Source organism: Schistocerca piceifrons, chromosome 4 (assembly GCF_021461385.2).
Source record: "Schistocerca piceifrons isolate TAMUIC-IGC-003096 chromosome 4, iqSchPice1.1, whole genome shotgun sequence".
Taxonomy (NCBI): domain Eukaryota; kingdom Metazoa; phylum Arthropoda; class Insecta; order Orthoptera; family Acrididae; genus Schistocerca; species Schistocerca piceifrons.
The window spans coordinates 323,211,710-323,224,254 of record NC_060141.1 but is presented as its reverse complement, the minus strand read 5'-3'; positions in this window follow the sequence as shown (position 1 = coordinate 323,224,254).

Genomic DNA, 12,545 nt, shown 5'->3' with positions numbered 1-12,545 from the left:
TGGCAAATGGGATGAACTGTGAGCATTCCATCGTCGTGGAACCCATGCATGCAATGGGGAAGGGTCAAAAATCGGGTGTAGTGTATGGTTACTGCATGCTCTAAGCCAAAGTCACAGAAGTCAGCAGCTAGCCAAATGTGCATCTCTGCTTGCTCGTCATCAGTTGGTTTGTGAACAATACCGACCACTCTTATCCTGTTTTGTTACCAGTGACGAGAAATCATGTCTTTTCTTTACGCTAACATAAGGAAAAGAAAGGAATGGTTGAGCCCAAACAGAGCAGAAACTCCCCGTACAAAAACCTGCATCCCCCACAAAAAATAAATATTGTGCCTCTGGTGGGACAGTGACGATGTGGAATACTACGAATTGCCTCCATGAAGTTTAACCATCACTGCAAACGCATTCCAAGAACAAAGATCAGGTTCAAATGGCTCTGAGCACTATGGGACTTAACATCTGAGGTCATCAGTCACCTAGAACTTAGAACTACTTAAACCTAACTAACCTAAGGACATCACACACATCCATGCCCGAGGCAGGATTCGAACCTGCGACCGAAGCGGTCACGCGGTCCCAGACTGAAGCGCCTAGAACCGCACGGCCACACCGGCCGGCCAAAGATCAGGAACAGTGATACTACTCTACGATAACGCTCGCCGCGTTTCTGCTGGACTGACAGAAAACACTGTACAGAAGCTGGTTGGGAAGTCATTCAGCACAAACCTTATCCATCTTGTATTGCGCCCTCAGATTTTCAACTTTTATGCTGCCTATCGAACAACCTTCAAGGAACTTCCTTTTCGGATGAAATGGCGCTCCGAACATGGCTCGACGAGTTCTTCGCCTCAGTATCATGTGATTGCTACAGTCGCGGAATCGAAAAGTTACCCCAGCGTTCACAGACTACAGTGAAGGACTATATATATTATGAGTGACTAAAGTCTCTGTTATGTGTCTCTATTGTGTTTATTAAACCTTAGGAAAAACGTCACGAACTTATGCACCAACCCAATACAAACACTTCATGGTGACTGATACCAGCGCCGGCCGCTGTGGCCGAACGGTTCTAGGCGATTCAGTCGGCAACCGCACTGCTGCTACGGTTGCAGGTTCAAATCCTGCCTCGGGTATAGATGTGTGTGATGTCTTTAGGTTAGTTAGATTTAAGTAATTCTAAGTCTAGGGGACTGATGACCTCAGATGTTAAGTCCCATAGTGCTTAGAGCAAATTGAACCATTTTTGGACTGATACCAGTTTCTACGCGGACGTCCTCAAAGAGGTAAGGTCTTATTGTTGTTATTAGATCCAGGATATTTCCATCAAGAGTGGGCTTCCAAACAATCTGTTGTGGGTAATTCTCAGAGAACGCATTTAGTAGTTTTGCAGGACGTCTTGTCAACCCATCTTTATACAAAACAGGTAATTTTATCAATATTCATTGACAGTATGAATGGGGAAGTTATGTACTAGTGAACTTAAGTTTTCTGTGACGTTTCTGGTTACATCTGAAGGTGATTATGGTGGTCGATAGAAGGATCCAACTATAAGTTCATGCACAATCTGTGGGGTCGGGGTTGGGTTGTTTGGGGAAGAGACCAAATAGTGAGGTCAGCGGTCTCATTCGATTAGGAAAGTATGTGGAAGGATGTCGGCCGTGCCGTTTCAAAGGTACCAGCCCGGCATTTGCCTGAAGCGATTTAGGGAAATCACGGAAAACCCATGTCAGGAAGGCCGGATGCGGGATTGAACCGCCATCCTTACGAATGCGAGTCCAGTGTGCTAACCACTACGCCACCTCGCTCGGTGCACACTCTGTAACTGTTCGTTTGCACATTTTTGACATGTTTTTTGCATTTCAGGGAATACCACTTCTGACTATGTTACGGTAATCTGAAAGTGGGTCCCGGCCCGAAACTCGTGATCGAGTGAATAATAATAAAAAAAAGGTGAAATTTGCAACTTTGGTTGGTTTTTCGTTGTACTGATAATTAGAAAGGCTTCATCTAGTAATTTAAGACGGTAAACAAATGTGTCCATACTAGTGAAAGATAGGTTTCATGGGACTACCGTTATATCCAATCCTAATTTCCTCCTGATTTCCTTCATAAATCTCTGCTCCCTTCTCATTTTAGTGTCTTCAATCCTCTCCCTTCTTCTTCTATCACTGCTACTACTACTGCAACTACTTTTTTTCTTCTTCCTTCCTCTCCTACTTCGCTTTTCCACTTCCAATTTTATTTTACCTTTTTCCATTCTTTTGCCCCCGTCACATAACAGCGTCCCCACGGAAACGCCGCTCAGAACAGTTGTCCCAGCTGCCATATCACGTTTAGGTGACTGCACCTGTGTAAACGAGTCAAATGATTAGCAGATCTTGCTCTCTGAAACATTTCCAGTCCATCTTTAATTATTTTGTCACAGTGAAACTTCACTTCATTGATCTATTTCACTATTTTTCCTATTTTTTTATTTTTTTCCCTTCGTATAGGATCGCTTGTCCTCGGGGTACAGGGAAACGGTTCAGGTGCCAAAGCTGAACTCCAGCCTGCTGTTATCGCTAGATGGTTCCCTTAATCACGTGGAGATTATTTTCAGTATGTCCTCTAAGAATAAACAAATCGTGTGTCGAGAAGGAAGTTTTCAACAATACGAGTACAAGTGTACCTGCAGCAGCCCATGCCGTTGCCTGGCAATAGTCTGACACAAGATGATAGACGAGCAACGTGAATGGGTCCGTGCCCAGTCAATAAGATCTTAAGAAAACCGTGAAATGTGAAAAGAACACGGGCAACGATATCAGTTAGAAGGTAAGCCATCGATAAACATCTAGTTCTGCCTATCCGCGGCACCTAAAGCGTAGGCGTTAAATCGCTTGCACGTTTATCCTAAGTTACGGGATTGTAGCCGGATAATGTCGACTTTCGGCCAATAATGCCTAAGACCATGGTACACAGACCAAGGCTCTAGGCTTACAGAACGATTTTTAAAATCCGAATCAAACTGATTGTGGTCTTTATTTTTATACGTTTAACTGGGTTATAAATATAATTCTTTTCATAAATTTAATTTCTGATACTTGAGTGCCTTATTTCATTCACTGTATTGACTTTATTATTCTCCATAAATTTAATGAAGCGAATTTGTATTAAACATGTGATTTCAGTAGGCTAGCATTTATAATTGCTCAAGATACGAAAAGAATTTATGTTTTAAATATTTGTATGACCATAAACACCCAAAAAATGTACGTATCGTTTTGCTACAAATGCATGGCAAATACGCAGCGGTAAATCTTTTAGTGAGCCTAGCCATCCTAGTTCCATACGCTAGATCTCGGAAGAATTCGGTAGACGTCGTGTTACTTCTCGCTGCTGCCAGTCTATGCATAATTTAGTGTACACGTGTTCAGCTTAATTTAATATCCCTTACTACAAATAACAGTCGACTGGCACTGGCTTCAGTACGAAATGTATGTAAATTATAATACTGTTGTGTAATGTCAACCGATTAAATGGTAAAATTTCATTGTATTTTGTAATTTATTTTCTCTTCTATGCAGATCGAGATAACCAACATAAACGCAGGCCTAAGAAAATGCAAAACTGTTATATCAAAAACAAATAAGCTGTCTCAGATTTTTAACGTTTAGAATTATGTTGCGGAATCTAAAGAAACTGAAGCAGAAAATATAGAAGTCCAGGTGATGGCAGTAGTCTCACTATAAAATGCTTATTAGGATACAATTGATACCGTAGTCTAACGAATAGCAAGTCCTCCCAATGCAGCCGCGTCGTCTTCCAAGCAAAGAAACGTTCAAAGAACGGCAAGCCTTCTTGCCCATGAGACGTCTTCTTCAAGCCAAAAGTAGAAAGTAAATTACATAATCTGAAACTGTTACATTTTCTACAAGCCAAAAAGGGAACGGTGGTAAATTATACTCCAACAATTGGTGAATAGCCAACCTACTTTTGATCGACATGATTGGATTGCAAATAGAAATAGCGAAGTACAAAATATGAATAGTAATATTTTTATCTTCAAAGAAATTGTACGACAAAGAAAATTAACCCAGGTTTTGTCACAAGTTATTTTACGCATATAGACATAAACTAACGAATAAAACTTACGTCAGAGATTGTTTGTGTTATTCAGAATTTAAAGGGAAATTTTTCGGTTATGCTTGCAAAGATACGGATTCAGACGGTACGTCATGGTTACGAATGATGGATTAGATTATTGGAAGAATGTGAATATTAGGTTGGAATTTTTTTTTTCACTATGCGACTTAACTACTGTGGTTATCAGTCGCCTAGAACTTAGAACTAATTAAACCTAACTAACCTAAGGACATCACACACATCCATGCCCGAGGCAGGATTCGAACGTGCGACCGTAGCGGTCGCTCGGCTCCAGACTGTAGCGACTAGAACCGCACGGCCACTCTGGCCGGCTAGGTTGGAAGGCATGAAGACTGAGCGCTTCACGTAGGCAAGCGATAATTTCGTAGTTAGCAAAAACAAGGAAGCGCGTGTCGATTCGCAACTTGTTAGTCAAACCGTGACCGAACAAAAGTATTGGTGGGCACTCTCAAGAACTAACAATTGTACTTCTGAGCAATTTAACCCGTCAGTACACGCAGGTGGTCTGTCAGACCAAGCGGAATATTTTCACATTAATGCTATGTCTGAAAGTTGTTTCCAAGAAGCTATCTTCGTAGTACCTTTAAGTGAGTGTAATAGGAGTCGTTTGGTATGGTGTATCTGGTATTTCAACAATAGCACTTTCGGTTAGCTCACAACAAAGAGGTCTAGGGCCTCACAGACCAGCCGCTTGCACTGGTGTCAGTTTATTGTTAGCTCCGGCTAGGTTATTCACGCGTGCGCGTATTTGCGGTATCTGCTTAGTTTAGTGGTAGAACAGATTTTTTCGTGCTTTGTACATTATTTGCCGGCCGAAGTGGCCGTGCGGTTAAAGGCGCTGTAGTCTGGAACCGCAAGACCGCTACGGTCGCAGGTTCGAATCCTGCCTCGGGCATGGATGTTTGTGATGTCCTTAGGTTAGTTAGGTTTAACTAGTTCTCTATGTTCTAGGGGACTAATGACCTCAGCAGTTGAGTCCCATAGTGCTCAGAGCCATTTGAACCATTTTTTTTACATTATTTTAGTATGTTGTAAGTGTTGTAACTGCACCATGGCTTATTCTTACAAGGCACAAGAGGAGAGAATTAGGAACTTGATTGAAGAAGTAATGGCCGAAAGTGACGCTGGTGATTCTGAAGATGGAGAAATCGACTTTGAAGAAATCCAGGACCCCGAGTGGAAAAGTGATTCCGGCAACGAACAAAAAACGTCGAATGATGAATCAGAAGACAGTGATCGTGGTGATGACAGTGATGTGTTTGTCGGTAAAGACGGAACAGTATGGAAATCACGTGCCCCGCCAAAGAACTCCCGCACACGTTGTCATAACATCATAACTCATTTACCAGGTGTGAAAGGTGCTGCGAAAAGTGCTACAAATCCTCTACAGTGCTGGGAACTGCTTTTTGATGAAAGCATTATATACATACTCGTTGACTGCACTTAAAGGTACATTCAAAGTATCCAGGGAAACTTTTCAAGGGAAAGAGATGCACAACAAACTAATAAAGCTGAAATAAAGGCCTTATTGGGATTATTGTACTACACTGGTGTGATGCGTGCCCATCGACTACTTGTACAAAATTTGTGGCGAACAGATGGCACAGGAGTTGAAATATTTCATCTCACAATGGGCATAAGCAGATTTTGTTTTCTCCTTCGATGTCTCAGATTCGATGATAAACAAACGGGAATGGAAATGGAGAAAACAGATCACATGGCGGCGATAAGACAGGTGTTCAGTCTAATTGTTGAAACTGTCAGGAGGCTTATACAGTTTCTGAATACGTGACAGTTGATGAAAAACTAGGTAACAGTTGAAAAATTAGAAGCATTCCGTGGAAGATGCAGATTCCGACAGTACATGCTAAATAAGGCAAACAAGTATGGAGTAAAGATTTTTGCAGCAGTGGATGCCAGAATGTTTTACACATTCAACATGGAGGTGTATGTTGGGCAACAGCCTGAAGGCCCTTACAGACATGACAGCAGACCACTTGAAATTGTTCAGAGATTTTGCCAACCTATCCTGAATACAGGCTGCAACATAACTTGCGACAATTATTTTACAAGTTACGAGCTTGCAAACACATTGATTACAAAGAAGACGACCACCGTTGATCCCCCGAGGAAGAACAAGAGAGAAATCCCTAGGTGATTTACTAACACTAAAAACTGGCAAGAAAAGTCATCTATGTTTGGGTTTCAGAAAAATTGCACCTTAGTCTCTTACGTGCCGAAAAGAAATAGAGTGGTATTATTACTGTCAACGATTCACCACAATGGAAATATTGACGAAAATACAAGGAATGATAAAAACCCAGAAATTATCACTTTCTATAACCTTACTAAGGGTGGAGTTGATGTTGTAGACGGAACGAGTGCAACATATAATGTAGCTAGAAACACAAGAAGATGGCCAATGGTTGTTTTTTATAGCATCATGAAACAGCTACGATAAATGCTGCTATTATTTTCAACTCAAATCAGAAATAATAACTGAGAAGAAGAGAGTTTTTTGAGGCAGCTTTCTTTTGCGCTTCTGCATGATCATCTTCAGCAAAGAATAATGTCAAAATATTGCCAAGGAAGATAACTGAGATAAATGGTGAGCTATGCAGTGGGAAAATTTCTGAAGTGGAATCAACTGTGACTTCACGAGGACGGCGTGTGGACTGCAGAAGCAAAAGCAGAAAAACAAGATATATTTGTAAGAACTGTAAGAAATACATTTGCCTTGAAAATCTGTTACTGTGTGCCAAGACTGTATCGACTGCATTATTTTGATATCAGCTAAATTTTATGTATCTCCATTTGTGTAAATATTTTTGACCAAAATATTAAATTTATCCCTTAAATATTTACTAAACTGATTTTTAATGATATTACTTCATTTAATAACGCCTCCCTCCATAAAATATATATCTAAATGCAAATTCAGAAAGATAGAAACTGCAAGGGTCTGTGAGACCAGCTGCGTGTACTGCCATCCTGTTTCCAGGTGCGTGCACCGCCGGGTCAACCGTCTAACTATATCAAGCATACGGGATCACATTGTTTACGAATTAAATGTAAATATTCAGTTTCAATGGATTTCACTCCATGTACAGGGTGATTCACAAAGATACGCAAATATGTTAATATGTTATTCTACAAGTAAAACTAAAGAAAAAAGTTCAGATAAACATAGGTTTGCAAATGTTTAGTTACAGAGTAACGGCTAGTAAAAGATTCTGCCTGAAATTTAGCTATTTCTCTAACATGAAGCCACCGCAAAACTAAGAGCTTAAAGTAAAGCACGATTTCCATTTATTTTGTTGTTATTGGTCTGGTGAATCTAATAAAATACGTCCCAAGCGTGTATCTGCAGTATTTTCCAGACCATCCAGAGAAGCAAATTAGTAATTTCGTAAAATTTTTAATTTATTAACTACTTGGCCCAATTTGTTCTTTAAATTACAGACAATTGCACAAAGTTAACAGAAATTGCAGAGAATTTAATTTTGGAAAAATTATGGTGGTAACGTTAACTTAAACTGTATGAATGTGTCAGATAATCTGCTTTTATTAATACCATGGCACACGTGAATTCATGTTAAACCCGAAAAAAAAAACAAAGCTCAGAGTGAAGGAAGTTGCACAGTGTACACACAATTTCGCAATACATTCACAATAAATGTTCAAAAATGTATCCACAGAGTTCAATGCATTTAGCTGCAAGTGTATGAACAGGTTTTGTCGCTCGTTCCAGTGCACAGTGTTATTCTTAATTTCGTCTACTGCATTCGTAGTGCAAGCAAGTAATGCCTCACGTGTAATGACTTTGTCCTCGTAAACTATGTCTTTCATCCATCCTCATACACAACAATCCACTGGTGTTAAATCGGGCTATCTGGGTGGCCAATGCCTGTAGCCCCACAACCAATTCATTTCTGAGGAAAATGTTCATTTCAATGTGTAGTAACAGCATAGATGAAATGTGGAGGCGCGCCGCCATGTTGAAAATACATTTGCATAGCGTGGCAAGTGGAATATCTTCGAGCAAGCGTGGCATTACTTCTTGAAGGAATTGTCAGTGCAATTCGCCAGTTAGACGTCCTGGGAAAATGAATGGTCCAATAAAGTATGTGTTGATCATACCACACCACATATTTATGCTAAATCGCTGCTGGAAATTGCGTTGTAATGTTGCATGAGGGTTTGCTTCAGATCATAAATGCTCGTTACGTAAATTGTTTATACCATCGCGAATAAAATATGCCTCATCAGTAGAGACCGGATTATATGCATTTTATTTGTATGATGCATATGCATTCGCATATTTGGCTCCTTTCCACTGGTTATTGCATATTTTAACTAAAAACTAGTGTGATGCATATTTTCGCTCTATGTTTACAATATTTTAAAAATTTGGACGGTCGGTCTCTGGCTCGATGTAATTTTGATGTCTCACAGATTGACAGCGACCTAGAACTGCGTGCAATCTCAAACCGAGAGGCCACTGCCTACCGAAACCATTACAGAAGTAGTACAGGAACAGGCAGACAGAGTCATTGCACCTGCGCCCGCGCCCCCGGTTAATCCCCTCCGCTGTCATACATTACGCGCCGGCAACAATTAAACTACGCAAGCTTTTAGTCTCACGTCCATTGTTTCAGTTGAACTTTCTATTAACTTGAACAAAGTTGAAGTGTTTACCACGTGTAGTGTGTAATCCGACTTTGCGCAGAACGAGCATCAGTTTCTGTCGATTTTGAGCTGTTAGATTTCAGGCAATATTTTTTTGAAAGAAATTAAATTTTGCCATCTTGTACAACTTTGTGAGTTCTCTTAATAAGGATAATGAAAAAAATTTTAAGGGAGATATTTAGCTAGAAAATTTTAGGTATGAGAGAACAGAAGCAATTTCTACCACCTGACTCGAATTCAGTTCGTATCAGCGAAGTTCCTGATGACAATAAATTTTGCTTCAAGAGTGTCTGGCATGGCCATGCTAAGTCTTTAATTGATGGAGTTGTTACCTGGCCTTAACATTGCCTGTATTTGTGATAATGAATAGGGTATCGACAACATTATTAACATATCAACAGAACAAAATAATAGTTGATAAAATTTACGCATGCTCAAGGCCTGGCTCAATTATTTTATTGATGCTTGTCGGGATGCTTGTTGGGTACCAGAACAATACCTCATTTCCATTCTGTTTTCCTGCAGTATCGTCATCTGTCCAACAGTATGTTTCTGGAAAATAACTGTAGAAAGGGGTTCAAAAATTTCGAAAAATATAAACTGCAATGTTGAGAAGTTTAAAATCAAAATTGATGTTACTTTTCGCTTACCGCCTATGTGAAATACTCCTACACGCAAATGGCTTTGTAAGCAGACAAGTACCACCACAAGGCTTTGAACCCTAAATAAGAAACCAAATTACAAGTTTTGGAACTTGGATGAATAATCCCACTTGTGGCTTGTATTGCGTGACTGCTACAGCGATGGGGCTGCCTGTTCATGTTCTTGGACAGGTGATAACAATGTCACCATGGACCAACACAGTATAGGAAGATATTACTTGCCAATTTAAAAACACTAACCACAAGCAACTAAACACGGACAACAGGTGCTGCACTGTAGCCTGTTGCCGTGCTACATTCTCTCAAATTTGTTCGTGATTTTCGGATATTGTTAGCGCACACTGGAAAGTCGAATGCGACTTTCTGAATAATTAGAAACATGCTCTTTGCAACCGTGATTAGCGTGTAATCAGTTAATTACATGTTATTAAGTTGTTGTGTCCGAAGTTTCATGTTTATTATGCCTTTAACCAGCGAGATATGAGAAGGTAAAGTTAAAACTTTATTCGCAGCCCGATTTTTCCGGCTATTTTGTCTCTATTTATGTAGCATTGTTAGTGCATGTTAGAAACTAAACTCACTTTGTGTGTGGGGGTGGGGGGAGGGGGAAGACTTAAAACACGAATGAGACCGGTTTCGAAGCTCTGATAGAAAAAGGTATTCGTAAAAGAAGTGTCAAGTATACCCTATTTTCACCGTTTCACAAAAATCGTCATCTTTTTGACGGTAGATTATTGAAGATCAATAGATGAATTAAATTTTGTATTCCACACCCTTGTGCTATTACGTGTTAAGTTCCGCGTATTAATTTTCATTCTCAGCACGCGTTTACTCTGCGACATGTAAGTATCCGGAGCTTACTTTTTTTCGCGCCCAACTATGATCAAAATTATCTGGTATTGTTAGCCCGCATTGGACAATGGAATACACTTCATTTTGCAGTTTAAACCACGGTTGTTTAGTGAGCCCTGTTTGGAAAGTTCTACGAAACACAGTTTTTTTGCAAAACCATGTGGAAAATACCGCATTTTGGCCTTTTAACATCTTCAACTCCGCACTTAATTTATTTAGTTTTGGAAAGTGAACCATGGACCTTGCTTGTGTCAACGATACAGATAGCCGTACCGTAGGTGCAACCACAACGGAGGGGTATCTGTTGAGAGGCCAGACAAACGCGTGGTTCCTGAAGAGGGGCAGCATCCTTTTCAGTAGTTGCAGGGTCAACAGTCTGGATGATTGACTGATCTGGCCCTGTAACACTAACCAAAATGGTCTTGCTGTTGTGGTACTGTGAACAGCTGAAAGCAAGGGAACACAACAGTCGTAATTTTTCCCGAGGGCATGCAGCTTTACTGTAAGGTTAAATGACGATGGCGTCCTATTGGGTAAAATATTCCGGCGGTAAAATAGTCCCCCATTCGGATCTCCGGGCGGGGACTACTCAAGAGGACGTCGTTATCAGCAGAAAGAGAAATGGCATTCTACGGATCGGAGCTTGGAATGTCAGACCCCTTAATCGGGCAGGTAGGTTAGAAAATTTAAAAGGGAAATGGATAGGTTAAAGTTAGATATAGTGGGAATTAGTGAAGGTCGGTGGCAGGAGAAACAAGACTATTGGACAGGTGAATACAGGGTTATAAATATAAAATCAAATAGGGGTAATGCAGGAGTAGGTTTAATAATGAATAAAAAAAATAGGAGTGTGGGTAAGCTACTACAAACAGCATAGTGAATGCATTATTGTGGCCTAGATAGACACGAAGCCCACGCCTACTAAAGTAGTACAAGTTTATATTCCAACTAGCTCTGCAGATGATGAAGAAATGTATGATGAGATAAAAGAAATTATTCAGGTAGTGAAGGGAGACGAAAATTTAATTGTCATGGGTGACTGGAATTCGACAGTAGGAAAGGAAGAGAAGGAGACGTAGTGGGTGAATATGGATTGGGGATAAGAAATGAAAGAGGAAGCCGCCTGGTAGAATTTTGTACAGAGCATAACTTAATCATAGCTAACACTTGGTTCAAGAATCATGAAAGAAGGTTGTATACATGGAAGAACCCTGGATATACTAGAAGGTTTCAGATAGATTATATAATGGTAAGACAGAGATTTAGGAACCAGGTTTTAAATTGTAAGACATTTGCAGGGCCAGATGTGGACTCTGACCACAATCTATTGGTTATGAACTGTAGATTAAAACTGAAGTAACTTCAAAAAGGTGGGAATTTAAGGAGATGGGACCTAGAGAAACTGAAAGAACCAGAGGTTGTACAGAGTTTCAGGGAGAGCATAAGGGAACACTTGACAGGAATGGGGGAAAGAAATACAGTAGAAGAAGAATGGGTAGCTTTAATGAAATAGTGAAGGCAGCAGAGGATCACGTAGGTAAAAACACGACGGCTAGTAGAAATCCTTGCCTAACAGAAGAAATATTGAATTGGAGAAAAGAGAACCACTTGCACGAATATCAAGAGCTCTGGTGGAAACCCAGTTCTAAGCAAAGAAGGGAAAACAGAAAGGTGGAAGGAGTATATAGAGGCTCTATACAAGGGCGATGTACTTGAGTACAATATTATGGAAATGGAAGAGGATGTACATGAAGATGAAATGGGAGATATGATACTGCGTGAAGAGTTTGACAGAGCACTGAAAGACCTACGTCGAAACAAGGCCCCGGGAGTAGACAACATTCAATTAGAATTACTGACAGCCTTGGGAGAGCCAGTCCTGACAAAACTCTACCATCTGGTGAGCAAGATATATGAAACAGGCGAAATACCCCTCAGACTTCAAGAAGAATATAATAATTCCAATCCCAAAGAAAGCAGGTGTTGACAGATGTGAAAATTACCGAACTATAAGTTTAACAAGTCACAGCTGCAAAATACTAATGCGAATTCTTTACAGACGAATGGAAAAACTGGTAGAAGCCGACCTCGGGGAAGATTAGTTTGTATTCCATAGAAATGTTGGAACACGTGAGGCAATACTGACCCTACGACTTATCTTAGAAGAAAGATTAAGGAAAGGCAAACCTACGTTTCTAG